Source organism: Simochromis diagramma, unplaced genomic scaffold (genome assembly GCF_900408965.1).
Source record: "Simochromis diagramma unplaced genomic scaffold, fSimDia1.1 OVJJ01000355.1, whole genome shotgun sequence".
NCBI lineage: Eukaryota > Metazoa > Chordata > Actinopteri > Cichliformes > Cichlidae > Simochromis > Simochromis diagramma.
The window spans coordinates 1,416,654-1,434,444 of NW_024387174.1; the positions used below are offsets into that span (position 1 = coordinate 1,416,654).

At 42.7% G+C, this 17,791-nt stretch overlaps 1 protein-coding gene across 4 annotated transcripts in view; it reads left to right on the forward strand.

Moving 5' to 3' along the window:
• Positions 1 to 17,791, forward strand: part of basp1 (brain abundant, membrane attached signal protein 1) — a 63,123-nt gene that overhangs the window by 13,420 nt on the left and 31,912 nt on the right. Inside the window, exons 2-3 of one of the 4 annotated variants that reach the window (XR_005698460.1) lie at positions 1,316 to 1,447; positions 10,667 to 17,285. The gene's annotated coding sequence lies outside the window, so the exon portion shown is untranslated. Of the gene's footprint in view, positions 1 to 1,315; positions 1,448 to 10,666; positions 17,286 to 17,791 lie in introns of those variants that run through there. The other 3 variants (XR_005698461.1, XM_040049442.1, XM_040049441.1) reach the window with 3 other exon arrangements.

Sequence of the window (17,791 nt, forward strand, 5' to 3'; positions counted from 1 at the left end):
GAAGCACTAAAAGCCTGTTGGTCACAGAAGAACAATGAACTGAGGAGCTGCACCAAGGCCAATTATACGATAAATAAGAGTTTTTCTTTAATAGAAACATACTTTTAGCTGCTGCCTTACAAGCAGAGAAGCTTGTGACCACTCTTGAATCTGTGATCTTTCACAGATAAGGCGAATGTTACAACCACTAATTACTATTGTTCTTTAATTATTATTTTTTTAAAGAAGGATTACTTTGAACAGTTCACATGAAAATCCTGAATTAAAATGATTCAAGGAGTCAAAAACTAAAACTTTTCAAAGCCTTTTGTTAAAGCTCATAAGTTCACCTGCAAACACTGTGATGTGACAGCCCTGCTGTCGACACTGACAAGGATGAGATCCCCCTGTGACAGAGAGGAGAGCAAGTCTCTGAAGAGAAACTAATAGCTTTACAACATAAACGCCCCTCTCCTTTTATTTGACATGAACTAACTTTTTAGCTCTGGTTTTATGTGGCGCATCAACTCTTTGCAAACATTGCCATCTAGTGTCAAACTTTAGGTAATGCCGTGCAGAAAATATGGTTATTACACATTCACCAAACCTTTCTGCTGTACTTAAACAGATGTAAACACATACAGATAAATACAATGACTTATTATTTCTGAAGCCCTCAGAGATTAAACATTAAAACATAAACAGTGGAGCATTGAGAAGCGGGTAAACATTTTTTGGAGTCAACAGTTTTTCCTAAAATGTGAAACAAGTTGAGTTTTTTTTTTTTTTTTTTCATTTTTATTTTGTAAAATCTGGTCCAACAAACAGATGACAGTTTCTTCAGTCTGTGAATCAACAGGTGCGTCCCGCCTACCAACAAGTCCTCGGAAACACGTGAATAAAGTGAACAGCAGGGGGCGCTCTAAAGCAACGACTGACGAAAGACGGAGCGCAAGAATGAAGTATTGCAACTAAAAGAAGCGCAGAGAGAAATTTCCGTTCCTAACAATATCAGAGTAAATGTTTGTTTTTTTTACTAAATGCATAAATAAATAAAATGAATCATTTTGTGTGAAGGATTGAAAAAAATGAGCTTCACGTTTGGAGACACCGCTCGGTCACACATATGCAGCAGCGCAGCAGTGATAAAATGATCATAAAGCAGCATTAAGTGTTTTATGATCCTAAAGAAATAAATGAAAATAAAGACGCGTGCACCACAGAGCTTTAATAAAGCGAGTCGTTAGGAACAGGTACGTTTTCTTCACGCTGCTGCTCTGAGTGCACACCGCTCGCGCGTGCACGTGCGTTCGGATGCGTGTGCGCGCAGGCGGAGGATCGCCGCGGAGCCGTACCGTGTAGCAGGCACAAGCCGCTGGGCGCGCAGGAGAAGCCGCAAAAAAATCCAGCAGCCGCTGCTTGAAGCTGCCAGGAGCGCAGAGAACGTGTCGGAACTTCAGTGCACACGGTAAGAGCTGCTCCATCGCCCCACTCTCCTCTTTTACTGCCCCACGGAGCCGCTCACATGCTCGTGGATCTTTTATTTTCTTTATTCCTTTTGTCTTTTCCCATCTCTCCGTTTGGACAGCCGCGCGGAGCGAGTGCAGGGGATGAGACAAAGGACGTGGAGATGTCGTGAAAAAACGAAGGAAATCAAATATTTTTTAAAAAGGGAGAAATTAGGAAACTGTAACATTCTGTTTTCTTCTGTGCTCTTTTTTTCTCTTTTTCTTTTCCAGGCGACAAAATGTGCACGAGTTTAAAAAGGGGTGTGTACAGTCTGGGAGAGCACGCGCTCAGACACGGTCTCGTTTTTCTCACTTTTATTGAGGGAAAAAAGCAAAAATCACCTCGACAGCGCTCAAAGTGCGATCGAGCAGCGTGCTCTTTATTATTTATTGATTGCTTTGATATCGTTTATGATTATATAATTTCCACAGACTGCTCCGCACCGCAGAGGGGAGGGGGGATTTGGGGCTCGGGGGTGGGGTGGGGGTGCCCCCCTCATAATTTGCAGCCAGTAAACAGTTGAACATCCAGAAATAAGAAGAGTGCTCTCCTGCTCGCCCCACCTCTTTGTCTTTGTGGAGGTGTGACACCGTTCTGCCTGAATGCGACACGCACGCGCGCACATGCACGCACTCAGTGACTCTTATCACATGCACTCTCTAACCACATCAGTCCGTGTCATGATTCAGATGAATTATTGATCTCATATTCTCGTTTTATTGCACTCAGAAGGAGTATGGAGGAGGGATGAGGGGGGGGTTGAGGAGCCTCTGTGGGATGATGTTGATGAGGAGGATGAAAAGGAGGAGGGTGGGGGTGGCTGATGGAGAATCTAAGCTGCATTCTCTCCCGCACAAACACAGAGTTCATCTTTTCACTCGTCTTCTTGTTTCTGCCGCTGCTCGAATTTATCCGTTTGCTTACGCGGCGAGTCAAACTTTATTAGCCGTACCCCGCCGGTTAATTGCCTGGTCCTTTGTTTGCCGCGGCACGCATGCGCATTAGGTGTAGGGTGTGGATGGGAGAGATGCCACCTTGCGTATCAATAGGATGGAGAGGAGGAGGACAGTCTTTCGGGTTTTGGTTTAGTTGTTTATTTGCGTGAAAAAAAAAATCACAATAAACGATTAAAATGTGACGATGAGGGGTTGTGTGTCTGTGCGCGTGTATTTTGGGTTGTCTGCGTGTTTTTTTCCCCTCCGTTTCTCGGTGATGTGACGCTGTGGATTGTGTGTGCGGATGATGGTTTGTGTGTGAATGGCGCCTCAGTTGTGGTGGTGCTGTATCGGAATTGGACTGTGCTGCAGCGATGTGCTGAAATAACTGATTAATCGGGTATCGTAATGATTAATTATGATAATTACTTCACCTGAAATCACAATGAAACCAATGCAGAAATGACAAACAGCATAATTTGCTTAAAGAAGGTTTTGTTGGACAATTTTAATGATTTCCTGGCAAACTGTCACCTGCACAGTTCATGCACTGTAGCAACAGATAGTTAGGACATTCATAGACATTCAGTCTTACAGCTCTGAGCCCACCAACAGCTGAAGTCAACATACAGGAATCTGCAGTCTGTGGGAGTTTTTTGCTTGTGTTGACTTACTGCTGAAATCAACCTTTTACCTGACACAGCAAGTAAAGGTGTGCAGCGAGGGCGCGTCACACCTGGGGTTGTAAAATTAGTCCAATTCAGATTTCATTGACATTTTCCTCCTTTAACAATTATTAAAGGAAGATAATGAAGATAACGTTCGCACTGTGCTGCTCTGCGTTTCCTAACAGTGCTCTGACCCTGTTGGTGTTTACTTCATTTCTTTCTTTATTTCCATTCCTATTTCAGATGAATTACAATCAAATTTCAAGGGTACGTTGCAACAGTTAAAGAGATGCGTTCAATAAACCCAGTCAGTCCACAAACAGTCCCGTTAACTGTGATCTCAGCCGTGGCCAAAATAACTGTGATTGTAATTGTTGCCGTAATCAAACAACAGTTTACTGTAGCAGCAGTTTGTAGGAAATCACTGATGAATGCAGAGGCAATTTCCATTTCTAAACTGACTCACTGTCTTTTCCACTCTTGCCCAGTGATGGGAAGATTTACAGTTTGATGCTTCAAAGGCGATAGCAGATAGGGAGCGAGTGTAATTGATCTTGGTGGGTGGGCGGCTGGGGTTAATCATCAGAGTGGGTTTACGAAACTCTGCGTGAGATTAGAATTTAAGAATATGGATGAGCATGTTCACATCATATCCACTGATATTCCATAATTAACATATAGAGATTTTATAGCATTTGTTTTCATCTCGTCATTAATTATTTCTGCACGTTTGCAAACACGGCCTCAGTATAAATTCAAACAGACAATAATGACATTTGTGATGAGGGATAGATGGTTTAAAACGCCTTTTTCAAAATGAATCCCATCGATTCTGATATTATAGTCTCAGGGTGGTGGGATTTATTACAGGGTGACACGTTAAATGCTCTGATTGCTTTTTTGTGTGGAACACACCATGAATAGTTACCTAAGCTGACAGTTTGCTTAAAATGTCAGCAGACAAGCTCTGGGAAGTGTTTGTTTTTGGCTGAGGATGTTAGCCCTCGGCTAGAGTGCTAATGTACAATGGAGGCACTTGGAAACAAATCATCACTTCCTCTACATGAAAAGAGAGCTGGACCCGCATCACCAAGGTGATGTGTTTGCTTGTGTTGTAGATGTGCTGTTAAAAGTGCCTCCATCTGACAATACAAGTAAAAGGAGACTCTGACCACGTCAGGTGATGTAGAAACTCTTAATACAGATGTGCATTTCAGCGATACAGTCCTACACAGTGACCCAGACACTGCTTTATGTTTGGTGTGATCTGTCTTCATTACACTCTCGTGTTGTTTCTGTCTGTGACACTCAATAATGTGCTGATGTTGCACCAGCAATGTAATAAAACAAAACATTTAAAGATATTTAAATAGGAGAATGCTATTTCTTCCTGTTAAAAGGGAGTTTTTCCTTCCCACTGTTGCCAAAGTGCTGCTCACAGGGGGTCATGTGATTGTTGGGTTTTCTCTGTATGTATCATTGTAGGGTCTACCTTACAATATAAAGCTCTTTGAGGTGATTGTTGTTGTGATTTGGTGCTGTCTGAATCAAATTGAATAAAAAAAATGATATATGGAGCATTTTGATTGGTTGAAATGTGACTGGGAATACTTCTAGTCCTTTGAATGACTCTTATTACAGGTGAGGGTGTTTTTGAGAGAAATATTACCTTTATTAAGGTTTACAATCAGATTGGATTCACAGAAAACATCTCAGACACGAGGTTGGTTTCTGTAATTTTCCCAATAATTGGTGATCGGTGCTTAAAGGACAAGTACGTAAGACTTTGTGACATCTAGCAGTGAAGTTGTAGATTGAAACTGACTGACCCCTCTTCCTTTACTTCTACCCTTCCAAGCCTGAATGAGATGTTGGTCATCAGTTTAACATAAAACAATCTAGACCTGAGGCACGTTTAATCCTGCTGTGTTTTCCATCACATTCTGGTATTCTGGACACTGCCTTGGCTCATCTGGACTCATGTGAAAACACGGCAGCCCACTACGGCAGGTTCCCTGTAAGAAGACCCCCCCCCCCCTCCCTGTGAACATAAGAAAGTCCCACAGCTAATTTAAATGTAAAGATTTCCAGTCATTTGCATCGGTAAAAATATTCTGAATACTCATAGCTTTGCACTCCTCGTTTTGTGTTTGCTACTGCAACCTCCTCATGAGTGGTGTTGCAGGATCACCATGGTAATGGGGGTCTTGTAGTAATGGTAAATGGCCTGTATTTGTACAGCGCTTTACTAGTTCCTAAGGACCCCAAAGCGCTTTACACATCCAGTCATCCACACACTGGTGATGGCAAGCTACATTGTAGCCACAGCCGCCCTGGGGCGCACTGACAGAGGCGAGGCTGCCGGACACTGGCGCCACCGGGCCCTCTGACCACCACCAGTAGGCAACGGGTGAAGTGTCTTGCCCAAGGACACAACGACCGAGACTGTACCAAGCCGGGGCTCGAACCGGCAACCTTCCAATTACAAGGCGAACTCCCAACTCTTGAGCCAAGATCATGCGTGTTGCCTGTCTGGCTGTTGATTGGCTGACATAAATTCATCCCCGACTCTGTTCATTCATCTTTGCCGGATGGAGACAAACGGCAACCTGATGAGAAGTTAGGATGGTGACTCATCGGTTACCGCCGCTGTCTGCTGCTCAGTGTGTGACTGTGAATACGTTACGGAGAGGAGAGCAGACACGAAGCAATGATACCTCACCCACCCCTGTCTGTGTTACACACATCGTGTACTCATGCAAAAGTAAGCGGACGATGAGTCATAGGTGATTATCAGTGTGTGTTCACATACTTGCAGTGTACCTGACGGACTAAGGGACTGATAATGAGGGGGTGAGGGACATTGTGTCTACATGAATTTGCAGGTCTTAGAGGGTCCGTCTCTCTTTATATGATTTTTATTTATTTTTTATTTCATTGTTTGGTCATGTGATCAGCAGGATCACTATCACACAATCCTGCATCAGTCTTAATTAAGGCATCATGCTGTGTGTAATGGAGAAACAGGCTGGTTAACTTAAGGGAGCGGAGATAAAGCAGAACAATGGGAGGCTGCAGCTGTGTAGCACATATGAACAACTGTGTGTGTGTGCGAGAAGCTGTGTAATGGGTACAGCTGCAGGTTGAGTCTCCACTGCTGATACTACTGTCTCTGCTGCTCGTACTGCAAAGAAGGAAAGAAAAACATTTCAACACAGCTGGGTCTGAGAGGTAAAAACACACTGGGCCCATGTTCTCGTTCTCTGCATCTCTAAACACGACAGAATAAGAGTAACGTCTGCTTTAGCGTGAGCAGACATTCAGAAAAGATGGTGTAATTACATTAACCCAGCTTAATAAAAATGTGATTTTAGGACTCAAAATAAGCTGAAATCATTTGGTTACGTGTTGCACAACACTGTGTCTATCTTTGAACGCAGCTTGGGTTACATTTTTAAGGAAGTGCAAGATGACAACTTCTTTGCATGTTGGAAGTATGTTTTAGTTACCGTGACTACAGTGAACTGAAACCTCAAGGATATATTTAGTTGCGTGTGATATCATTTGCATTTAATTGCATTAATGTGGTGGGTTTTGTGGTTTATCCTTACAGCAGCCTGCGGACAGAAGTACCAAAAGGTGCAGTTCCACTAATGTCCACTTGAGGCTGACTCTAAAAGAAGAAAGCAAATCCCCCATAGAGTCCCATGTGATTTGAAAGCCTGTGTCAGTATTCACACAGTTCACAAATATATTTTTTAAAAAGTGATCAAGAGTTCAGGCAGTCAGCTTGAGTCAGCTGCATGTTTTTTATCTGCATCCTGTGCTGTATCCCATCCCCCTTTGATCACGGTAGTCTACCTAAAACATCAAGGTCCTGTTTTTACAGCTCACCTGAAATCTAAGCTGACACCTGCTGCATTTAAACATCTCCCCTAACCCATCACCCAGTTAACCATAATCACTCCCACTCGATGTTATATTGAGCGTTTCCTGTTGGGCAGTGATGAGATCTCACCCTGACTGCTACTATTTCTGCTGCTAGCCCCACCACTGCTAATCTTTAATCTTTTCCATTGGAACATTCATTTGTGGTTTCTTTCATCTGCAAGACAACCGTACAATACAGCCCAATGCCACCTATTAAAACCCCAGAAATCACCATAAAAGGAGTTTGACATTGACAAAATGTAACTGCAGTGTCACCGTGCGTATTTTAGGCCACTTGTTCAATTGCCTCACTCCGTTTGGCCCGGCATATCCTGTCCAATTCTCTATTCAAGGCTATAAATAAATAAAAGGCAAATGGCACAGAGTTAACATTTATTACAGCACTGCTGCGGACTTCATTAGTGTGCTAGTGTTTGTGAACCCTTAGTTTAATGCCACTGTGTTATAATTACAAAAGAAATGCTAAATGCTCTGTTTTCTATTTATAACAGTAGAACAGCTGTTGCAGATGACAGCTCATAGTTTTTCTTTTGTACGAGTGCAAAACAGAGAAGTGGATTTCTTGGACAGCAGCCATTAACAGCCAGTTTTTTATGTTGTTTGACAGACCAGCTCACAACAGTGCGGAGGTATAAATGCTAAGTGTTAGCTGAGAGTTTGGCTCCATAACGAGTCCATGAGCTGCACTGAAAGCAGGAATAGTTGCTTCCTCACAGGAGGAACTTTTGAACTTGAGGAGAATCTTCGTGCGGCCGCGCTGCCTCCGTTCGATAGGCGCTCGATGTCCATCAGTGTGGTCCTCTGGCCTGTCAGGAATGAGGAAGTCAGATGTTTCAATTTCCTGTTAAAGGAAGCATGACTGTGTATCAAATGACTGTAAACTTGTGCTTAAAGTTTATTTTGGTGCCATTTATTTATGCTGCTGAAGTGCAGCACAGCAGTTGGACGTGGTGGTTTTGCAAAAGATGTTGTGATGAGAAGAAGTGACTCGTAGCTCTGCTACGCCCCACTGCTGACACATCTGTCATGTCATCTGTGTGTTTTATCTGCTTGGTTGGGAATTAAATCATCATCATAATTGTAGATGAAAATTAGGTTACTTTTATGCTGATCGCTGTACAGACTTCTGGTCTATGGATAACTCTTTTCACATTTAATTTTTGTTGACATTTAACATTGCGTTATTATTTTTTAGTTGGTGCAGTTTCAGTAAAAACATCAGATAATGCTAGGGTTAGCTGCAGATAAAACCGTAAAACAGAGTAGTGTAGATGAAAAGATTAGACACAAGTCAGAAATGAAAAAGGATTCTGTGCACGCTGCATTTATCAGCTCAGATGTTTTTATAGTAACATTGACTGAAATCATATGAAAGTGCTAACTTGCTAAGTGTAAATGGTGATTGGTGATTCTGACTTGGCTGTTGGTGTGAATGCTCGTCTGCCTCTCGGTGTTAGCCCAGCAGCAGATTGGCAGCCTGTCCACGGTGCACGCTGCCTCTCTCACAGCTGGGATTGGCTCGAGCCCTCCCACCACCCTGACCTCACAAACCCCACAGCAAGTAACACATTATGATTGTGATTCATGCTCAGCAGTTTCCTAACTTGGTAACATTACACAGTAATTATAAGAAACTAGAGGGGAAATGCTTAAGTTGATGGCCTGCTTCTCGTAGAACAGGGTTGCGCAAAAAAGGGAGTAATGCACGACAAATGAAAAGCTAATAACATGTGATTAATCTGCAAACAGACAAAGAGTTGATGGTGAGTAGGTTTACCTTAATATAAAGTGCTGCCAGTTTTAAAGCACCAACAGAGAGCTGGGGATAAAGCTGTGATTTTTAGGTCTTTCTTACAAAAACTGCATGTTCCTTTAATTGATTATTAAAGAAAGCAGCAGAAACATCTGATGTGAGCTGGCAGGAGCGAGGCTCCAAAATATACATTAATGTGATTCAACAAATGCTAAACTCTTTGACCTCCGGGGTCTTCTTGTCTTGCATTCAGGGGATTTTTTGCAGCGAAAATGTAGGAAAATAGAAGTAGAAGCGACGGCCGGCCCCTCCTCGTGTCCCTGCCCGCTCTCCAGTCTCGCTGGAGGTTTGACGGCACCCCAACATGTCCTCGTCCTCGGCGGCTCTTTCACCGTGAGCGCCATCTGTCACATCGCTCCTCGTCTTCCAGGAAATTACAGATCAAACCGAAAGCGACAACGTTATCTGATATGTACCCCGACGGGGCAGGAATGAACTCGGCCGTCTCGGCTCGCTCTCTGCTGAATCCCAAATCCACTCACTCACTCGGGCGTCCTTGTGGATGTAGAATCATTTGGCGAGGGCAGATAAAGGACCAGTGCGGCCATATTTCTTCCAACGACCTGTCCTCTTATCTGTAGAGCAGACCGAGTTGATTTTAAAAGTGGAGCAGACGGCGATAACATTTTCAGAGCTATGGGATTTTAATAGCCCAACAATTTCACTTTAGGCTTGGCTAGAAAAGCGGCACCTGTTATTGTTAAGTAATTGCTATGAAAGAGGGACAGTGCATTGTGAAGGTATTTCCAGCTCTATTAACACCTGTATCAGCCAAATGGGCACATTTATATAGAGATATCGCTTTGTTATATAATAATAACTCTGCCATTGAAAGCAAGTCATTTTTTCCCTCTCTGGCTTCAGGTTTGTAAACAACAGACACAGAACAGCAAATCCCGGGGAAATCAGAAAGTGTCACATTCCTGATTTAAAGACTGTGACTGATATCAGAAGCATTTCTGATTTTCTGTGCAAGAGTCAGTTATTAACTGCGGGAATTTCCAGATTGAGATATTCAGTGTGACTTACAGGCCAGTGTGAACTCGGTAATAGACGTTCACAGCTCTGTCTGCAGCAGCCATCTTGTTTTAGCCCACAAGTGCAACTGAGCACAATCTGCTGTGTAGTGTGAAAAGGTAAAAAAATAATCTGGCCTTTCATTCATGTCAGACTGCAAAAGAGAAGAGTGTGACACCAGCTCTTCACAGAGGTCCAGCTGTTTTTAAGAAACGCTGCCGCTCTGATGGCTAAAAATCTATAAGCCAGGAAAAACTTGACAACTAAAAATGGCCTAAAAGAGAACCAGCTGAAAGGTGTTTGATGTGCCCGTTAGTTTCATGTGTCCCTCACCTATAAACTGGCTTCCTGCCTCAGCACCCAGCCAGCAAAGAACCCAAAGGAGGATTCAGCGCGCTGATGTCCGGTTGCTGCACGTGCAAAGTTGTGATAATACCACAGCTGCTTCTGTGTGTTTTCAGAGGCGATAAACTAAGAAAAGAAATAAGAAAACTGTTCTGCAGCCAGACGAGGACACGTCTGCCTCGTTAATTAAAAATAAACTTAAGGATTCTGATGATGTTCATTCTTCTCCTGAATGCTCATAAAGCAGCACCTTGAAGCACCAACTGTTAGCATCTCAAACTATTATCAGCCAGTAGCTGAGATGGTTTAACTGTGATGCATCTACAACTGGCTCAAATGTGTCTGCAGTCAGAGTTGTGTTTATCTGACGGAAAGCAGAAAATCTAAGATTGCTCACTGACCGGGCCCCAGCAGATCCTCACTGTTGATGTTTTTCGTGTGTCTTACAGTTTCTGCAGCAAAATGAAACGGATCCTTCTTCTTATCGATGATGCTGAACACAGTAAGCAGAGGCATGCTGGTGCATTTAAGGCATGTTAGCATAGTGATGTTAACATGGAGACTGTTTGAATTGAAATTTCTGTTGAAAGTAGCGTTAACGAACACTGTGATGCATTTAAATAACGGGCAGTTATTAGAGAAACAAAGGAGAAATAAAGGAAGCACACAGACTGACATTCGCAGGAAACCTGAGATATAAAAGTACCAACTTTATTCAGAACTGTGGATGACGAACAGCCGTCACAGGCCGTCAGCATTTCCCTCCTTCCTCCCCGTCGCTCTCTTTTTTCCTTTAAACCTTTAAGGCCCGCCGGGTCTTGGAAACCAAACCAAACGCCGTTCCTGGCGTGAATCTTAAACAGTCGAGGGACGGAGTCTGAAAATAATGAGACGGTACAACAGAGTGAAGACTCGGAGGTGTTCGGCCTCTTCGCGCGAGCGCCGCGGTCCCAGTTCTGTCAGCTCCCATCATCGAGAGACAAACTGATGACGAGAAGAAAATTACAAGAATATCTCTCGCCGGATTTTTTTTTTCCTGAAGTGCGAGACGTAATCAAAGGCCTGTCTGAAATCCTCAGCAATGTGTTGGATGTGTGAGACGTCGGTAAGCTGGTGGAGATGTGTGTGTTTTTAATGCATGCAAGGTGGAAGTGAAGAATTTTTACAGCACTGTACATATTTGTGGTTTGTCTCTGGCCACATCTGAAGCTTTTAAAGCAGAAATAGTTTATTCACAATTTATTTACATTTATTAAATAATTTATTGTTTATTTCCCAACATTTTCCTGGTATTTATTGCTAAATCAACAAATAACACACTTGCTGACTTAATTTTATTTTTATAAATATGAACGTTTATTGAATTTACTTGCATATTTTGCCATGTGTTGGATTACATGCATGTAACTATGAACTTATTTTGCAAAAAAGAATAAAATATAAAGGAATTCAGTTAAATATTAGATTAAATAAAGTATTCTGCTTTGTTTTGTTAGTGTTTTATTCAAAAATGATTAATTAATACAATGTAATGTAATCATATACTAGATGTAGCTTTAACAACAACCATCAAATAAACAGTCTGATTATAACTAATCTAATTAAAATGTATTTGTAATGATGCTGCGTGATTGTGTCTTTAATTCAATAATTTGGCTCTTATTCTAGAAACTCCAGACTCTGGGTGCCCCCCCACACACACACACACACGCATCCTCGCTGGTGCTCTCACCCCCACCCCCCCGGCTCTTCTCGGGGTTAGCTGGAGTTGAGAGTCAACTTTGTCCTGCCTCCATGTCTAGCCTGGCACCCAGCACCACTCACTCCAGGGCTGCCCCCTCCCTCTCTCTCACTCTCGCTGTCTCACTGTTGTGGCTGAAGACAGCAAACGCCCGCCACGTCAAATTTCACTCCACTGGCGTTTGGCTGCGAGCCGCAGACACGCCGGTGACGGGGGTCACTTAGATCCAAAGCTGAGCGGGTCAGTTTAGCCGAGCTGGGCAGCCAGACAGACAGACAGAGAAAAACAAGGCTGGGCTGGATGTCTGAGTCTGCAGCTCTGCTATGAGTGTTAGAAATGGATGCAGTTGTTGTTCGAGATCAGCCCGAAGCTGCTTTTACCGCTACTCAGAGAGTCCCGTTTCTGATGCCATTTTAAGGTCACAACCACAGTTTCCTTTTTTACAGTTCGAGCTCTGGTGGAAGCCAGGCAGGAGATTGTTCACCAAAGTCACATGACCCACATGTGGCGATGTGCTGTTACTTGATGCAAGTACTTCAAGTGACTTCATCTTTTGCTTGTGAACTCACTGCCTCCTTTAAACGTCTCAGGGAATCTTCCTCTCTCTTTGTGCGTCGTATTTACGGCAAGATGTTAAAGCTAATTCTGGAGAAGGTTTTATGCTTTTCCTGTGCACTCAGGCCTAGCTGGTAAAGGGGATCATAAACATCACAGAAAAGTCTCCAGAAAGCAGCGAGGAGTTATTACCCTCGATTCTGGGTGCAGAGGCAGGAGGGGTAAAGCATTGAAAGGATTTTTATATCAGACAGCTTCTGTCCTCACTCCTGATGGACTGAGCCGCCCTCTAAGTCTTGTAATATGACCGAAGAGACACAAAACTTTGACCTCCTTGCACAAAACCCCTGAAGGCGGCAATTTAAGAATCCATCAGTAAATTCTCTGTTTTGCTCTGTAAGGCTTGGCACTCGTGACTGAGGTCAGATTCAGGTCAAATATCAAAGGAATGTAAACATTTCATCATATATTTATTGAGATATCTCAGTCAGATTATCGCTGGGTGAAATCTTATTCACTGAATTAAAGCTGTCAGGTAACTTTGTAATCTTTGCAAACCAAATTTTATCCTGCTTAAATAAATGGGAAACAATTAGGGCTTAAAAGATAAGAAGCTAAAGTAAAATCTAATGATAGTCACTCGTGTAAAAGAGTATGTCTCCAATTAGCAGCTAATGAGCTGAAACATGCAAAACAACTGATACTATTTTAAAAGCCATTTCCCATTAGGAGTTTTCATTCCATTCCCAGAAATTTCTCAGAAATGTCACCTGGCTCTGATCCGATGTAAAAAAAAAAAAAAAAGAAACCCTCTGAGCTCTGCTCATCAGCACAGCCCTGCAGAAATATTGATTGATGTTGGACCATGTCTGGCTCCGTCTGGAAGCCAGGAGGGACCTCAGGGATCTGTGCAGACAGATGGAAAGGAAGATGGTGTGGGACACAGGGACAGCAGAGCTGCTAGTGGTGGGCTTAGAGCTGCAGTTGTATTGATTGACACCAGAGATGGAGCTCTCTAATGCTGGGCTGAAAGCAAGACAAAGAAATCTTCTGCTACGAAACAATCCCCGGGTAGCTTTGGTAGCCAGATGGAGCCTCTGTACAGATGTGATAGGAGCAGAATGTTTGCTGTAGTCTCTCTGGAGCTGGAAGTGTCACAGGAAACAGATAAGCAGCAATTAGCCTTATCCAGCACCTCTTTACAGAATTATTAATCCTTTATTTATCCAGGTAAAAATCTCACTGAGATTAAAAATCTCATTTCCAAGAGAGACCTGGCAAGAATAATACTGCAATCCAGCTGTGTGTCTGAAATTCTTTATATTAAGGTTACATTACTCAGTGTTGTTCATTAAAGAGCCGGGGCACTTTTGTTATTGCTTCCTGTTTAATTCCAGTGAATTCAGTCAAGCTTTCAGTAAATAAATCTTCATCATTGCAAATGTTTGTCTCAGAGCCTTTATGGAGATCAAATAAAGCCCACCTGTGCTCTGTCATGCAAGCACACATGGGAAGTGAAGTTTATAGTTGTGTGACTTACCAATAAGGGAGAAAAGCAGTCAAGAAATCTTTCTTCAAATAAAATAAAAACATGTGGAACAAAAAATAAATAAATAAAGGAAATCTGGAAAATGTCACGTTCACTTCGAGTTGCTCAGTGTCAGCTAAACTTGATATGTGAATGTAATTACTCAATTTGGGAACTCAATCAGCACAAATCTCAAAGCAATCAAGAGCAATTGTAGCATCGGTTAACGTAACCTTTAGCTGTGCCTGCGGTGAGATGGAACTCCGGGCTTCCAGATTTCCATTCTTCCTGGTTCATCGTGTCTGTGATGTGTCTGAATCAGTGGATCCAAGCATTCCTGTTTAGTTTGGCTACATTTAAAAATAAAACAATAAGTGAAACTTGTGCCAGTGTCCACGATGTCATCTGGCCAACTGCTTCGTGATCATCAGCCGGACATAACTCAGTGACTAGTAAAGTCTTGATTACAAGAACTTTTGTGCTAAATGTTGCACTTCCTCTAACACCGACACTTGGGTGTGTCGGTCCCCAGAGATCACCAGGTTAAAATGTGCACGAGTCATGACGTCAGCTTGTTTACAGCTTTCTTTATCTAATAATACCCGTACAGTTACTCCTTTGTAGCGCTCCTGTTCGATTAAAGTTTAAAGTTAAGGGTGTTATCACTTTGACAGGTGGACGGTGACACAGGCAGCTGTAGCTGATAGGTGACCTCTCCTCAGCTAATGCCTAAACATGACATTCATGCCTTTCAAGCATTTTTACTTAACACTAATTAGAAGGTTTGTGTATTGTTTCCTTGCACCTCTGCAGACTATTATATGCTTCATAGATATATCGTAGCACTCCCGTCTTTTCCAAATATGGTCAGTTGTCGATCTAAAAAATACAACACGGTGTGACAGCAGGAACACAATCAGACACAGCTATTTTGCAATGATTGATTGCAATAATATAATCAGTATTTCAACATTTTTACAGTGGAACCTCTGGCCATGTACCTTATTAGCATGAGACAATCTTTGCCAGCACTCCACTACCAGTTTTATGTGTGCTTAACAAAATACAGAAAGGGGAAGGCATTCAAATAATCACAGAACAAAGCCGCAGTATATGAACATAAAATCAAACACAGCTGGGAACACAAAGTTTTTATTACTCGTTACGAAATATCACAAACAATAGTTATGACACGGAGTTTATGGACTTACTTGAATGAGTTTTCAATGTGAAAACTGAATATTCATGATTCCTGTTATTTGTGAAGTGTTTTCTCTGTGTAGACCTCACCACAGGTATGTCAGGCCACAGATGGACAAGTAATCAAAGTATATGGCTGGTGCACTTTTCTTCCAGGCTTGAGTCAGGAAACGTCCCAGCCTGCCAGGCAGGCGGGCTGTCTCATTTAAATTCAGAGGCACCAGTGATGATGAAAGATGCAGAGACGAGATCACGATTCCTTTGAATATCCGCACAAACCGAGGACATTGCAGCTCTTGAAGTCTCCTTTCTAAACAGCGTGTATCTGAGGCCGGGCGGCGACGGCGGTGTGCGCTGGGAGGAAGGATTATTGGCAGGACCCTGTGATGGAGTGGAAGATAGAGCCGGCTGTCACAACAGTTTGGGAACTGTTCTTTTGAAATGACAGAGAGGACTAGCACATCCACCCTGCACCATCTCCAGCACTGCTAAGGGTTCATTTTGGTTTTGTGGTTTATGATGTGCACTTTGCAGCTTATTGAACGTGTACGACGTTCATGCCTGCTTAAAATGGCTGCCATTTGGACTGTCAGAGAGGATGGATGGCCTTCAGCGAGGGGCTCTAATGCAACAATATTCCATAGATAGAAAACAATGACCATTTGAAGTGTAGCTCATCCAGCTCAGCCAGAAATGAGAAACAAAGTTTGTATAAAACTGAACAAAGTCATTGATATTTCTGAGTCTGACTCGATAATAATTTCTGTGGGACGAGCCCAGGAGAGAACGGACTATATTTATGGAGATGAATGACTTCAGTCGTTAATATTCCTCCAACACGTTCACTCATTAATTCATATTTTCATGCCCTTGTAGCCGGTCTGTTCCACTGTGACACAAGGTCAAAGCAGTGCAGATGGAAGTTGTTTTCTGTTTGCACACCATTAACGACTGAGTTCAATCGACCCGTCAAGCTTCCTGCCGACGTCGTTGAATCAAATGCTGTTTCAATTTGCGTCTAGACTACTAACCAGGGACCATTATTCCATATTAAGCCAGGATAAATGAAAGCAGACTCTACTACAGTCGGTTCTTCCTGCCTTTAAGCAAACTTCCTCCTGATTGGCTGCCCCTCGTGAACAGAATATTTTAACTGCAGGTGAGGGAGCGTCTGAGCTCACTTCACCTGTTGTGTGACTGACATGACAGTGACAGGGAGCTCCCCTCTCAATTGTTATACTGTACATACACATGTATATACATTTACAGCACGGCTGCCTGCCTGAGCCTGGTTCTGCTCGAGGTTTCTTCCTGTTAAAAGGGAGTTTTTCTTTCCCACTGTCACCTTTATAGAGAAACTGGTTACAAAACAACAATGTTGGGCTGTACATCTGTCATTTCTTTAAGCCCACCGTTATATAGAGCTTTTTACTACAAGCCTCAGTAGCCCCATCACACACAGATTCATCCAAGTGCTTTTCTCTTACCTTGTCTAACATTGACACTCACACTGATGGACACACCAGGCTTCATTATCTTGCCCAAGGACTCTTTGAAAAGCAGACTTGAGGTTCTCCCAGGAAGCAAACCGCCAACTTTTCTATTGGTAGACGACACAGTCTCCCTCATGAGTCAGAGTCGCCACAAACTGGCATTGTCCAGTAAAGTAGAGCAATAATAATGCAGAATAAACACTCAGCTGTTCTTATTATGAAAGACTGAGAACATCCAATATGGCTGCCACAAGCTGCATTATGTTAGCTGAAAGCCGTCAAACATTTACATTAACAAAGACAACAGAGAACAGCTGATCCCTGACACACACACACAAATACACACACACCACGTCTCTGTAAGAGTAATACAAGACAGGTCATTGTGTTGGTGCAGACTATTTTCCATAAATCATGGAGGGAGCAGACAGCGCTCTGGTAGGAAGTGAGAACGGTTTGTACTGACCAAGACAGTCAGTCAGCCATCTTACAGACACTCAGTAGAATGTGTAGGATTTTAATGTAGTTTGGGGGTAATTTATTAGAGGTCCCACAACAATAAAGATGGACTTATTTAATTGTAAAGTTGGAATTCTCAAACAAACACAAATGCAGGCAGGCGGGGCGTAAAACAAGAGATTTTAATGCACTGCTTTGGTGAAGAAACCAAAGGAGGCACAGGCAGACTGCGGGATAGTCTGACAGAAGTTGATACGGAAAAGTCAAAAAGAAGGGAACGGACACCGAAGACTAGAGAAAAAAAACAGGAGGACAATCCAACAAAGACAGAGGGAAAGACAAGAACAGAAAGGAGGGAAAGGAGGGAAGCGGAACAAAGGTAGGAAGTGAAAACAGATAAACACTAACCTTCAACGTGAAGAGGGAAGTAGCTGTAAGACGAATAACACGCTGACAAACATGAAGGCGGACGTGGAATCGGAGATCTTTTAAAACTAATTTGTCTTGTTTAAACAAGCGTGTGAAAAAATGGTTACAAGTGAATGCAAGTGCTGTAAAACGTTCACACATTTCTAAATAGATCTTTGCAGAGGTGTGA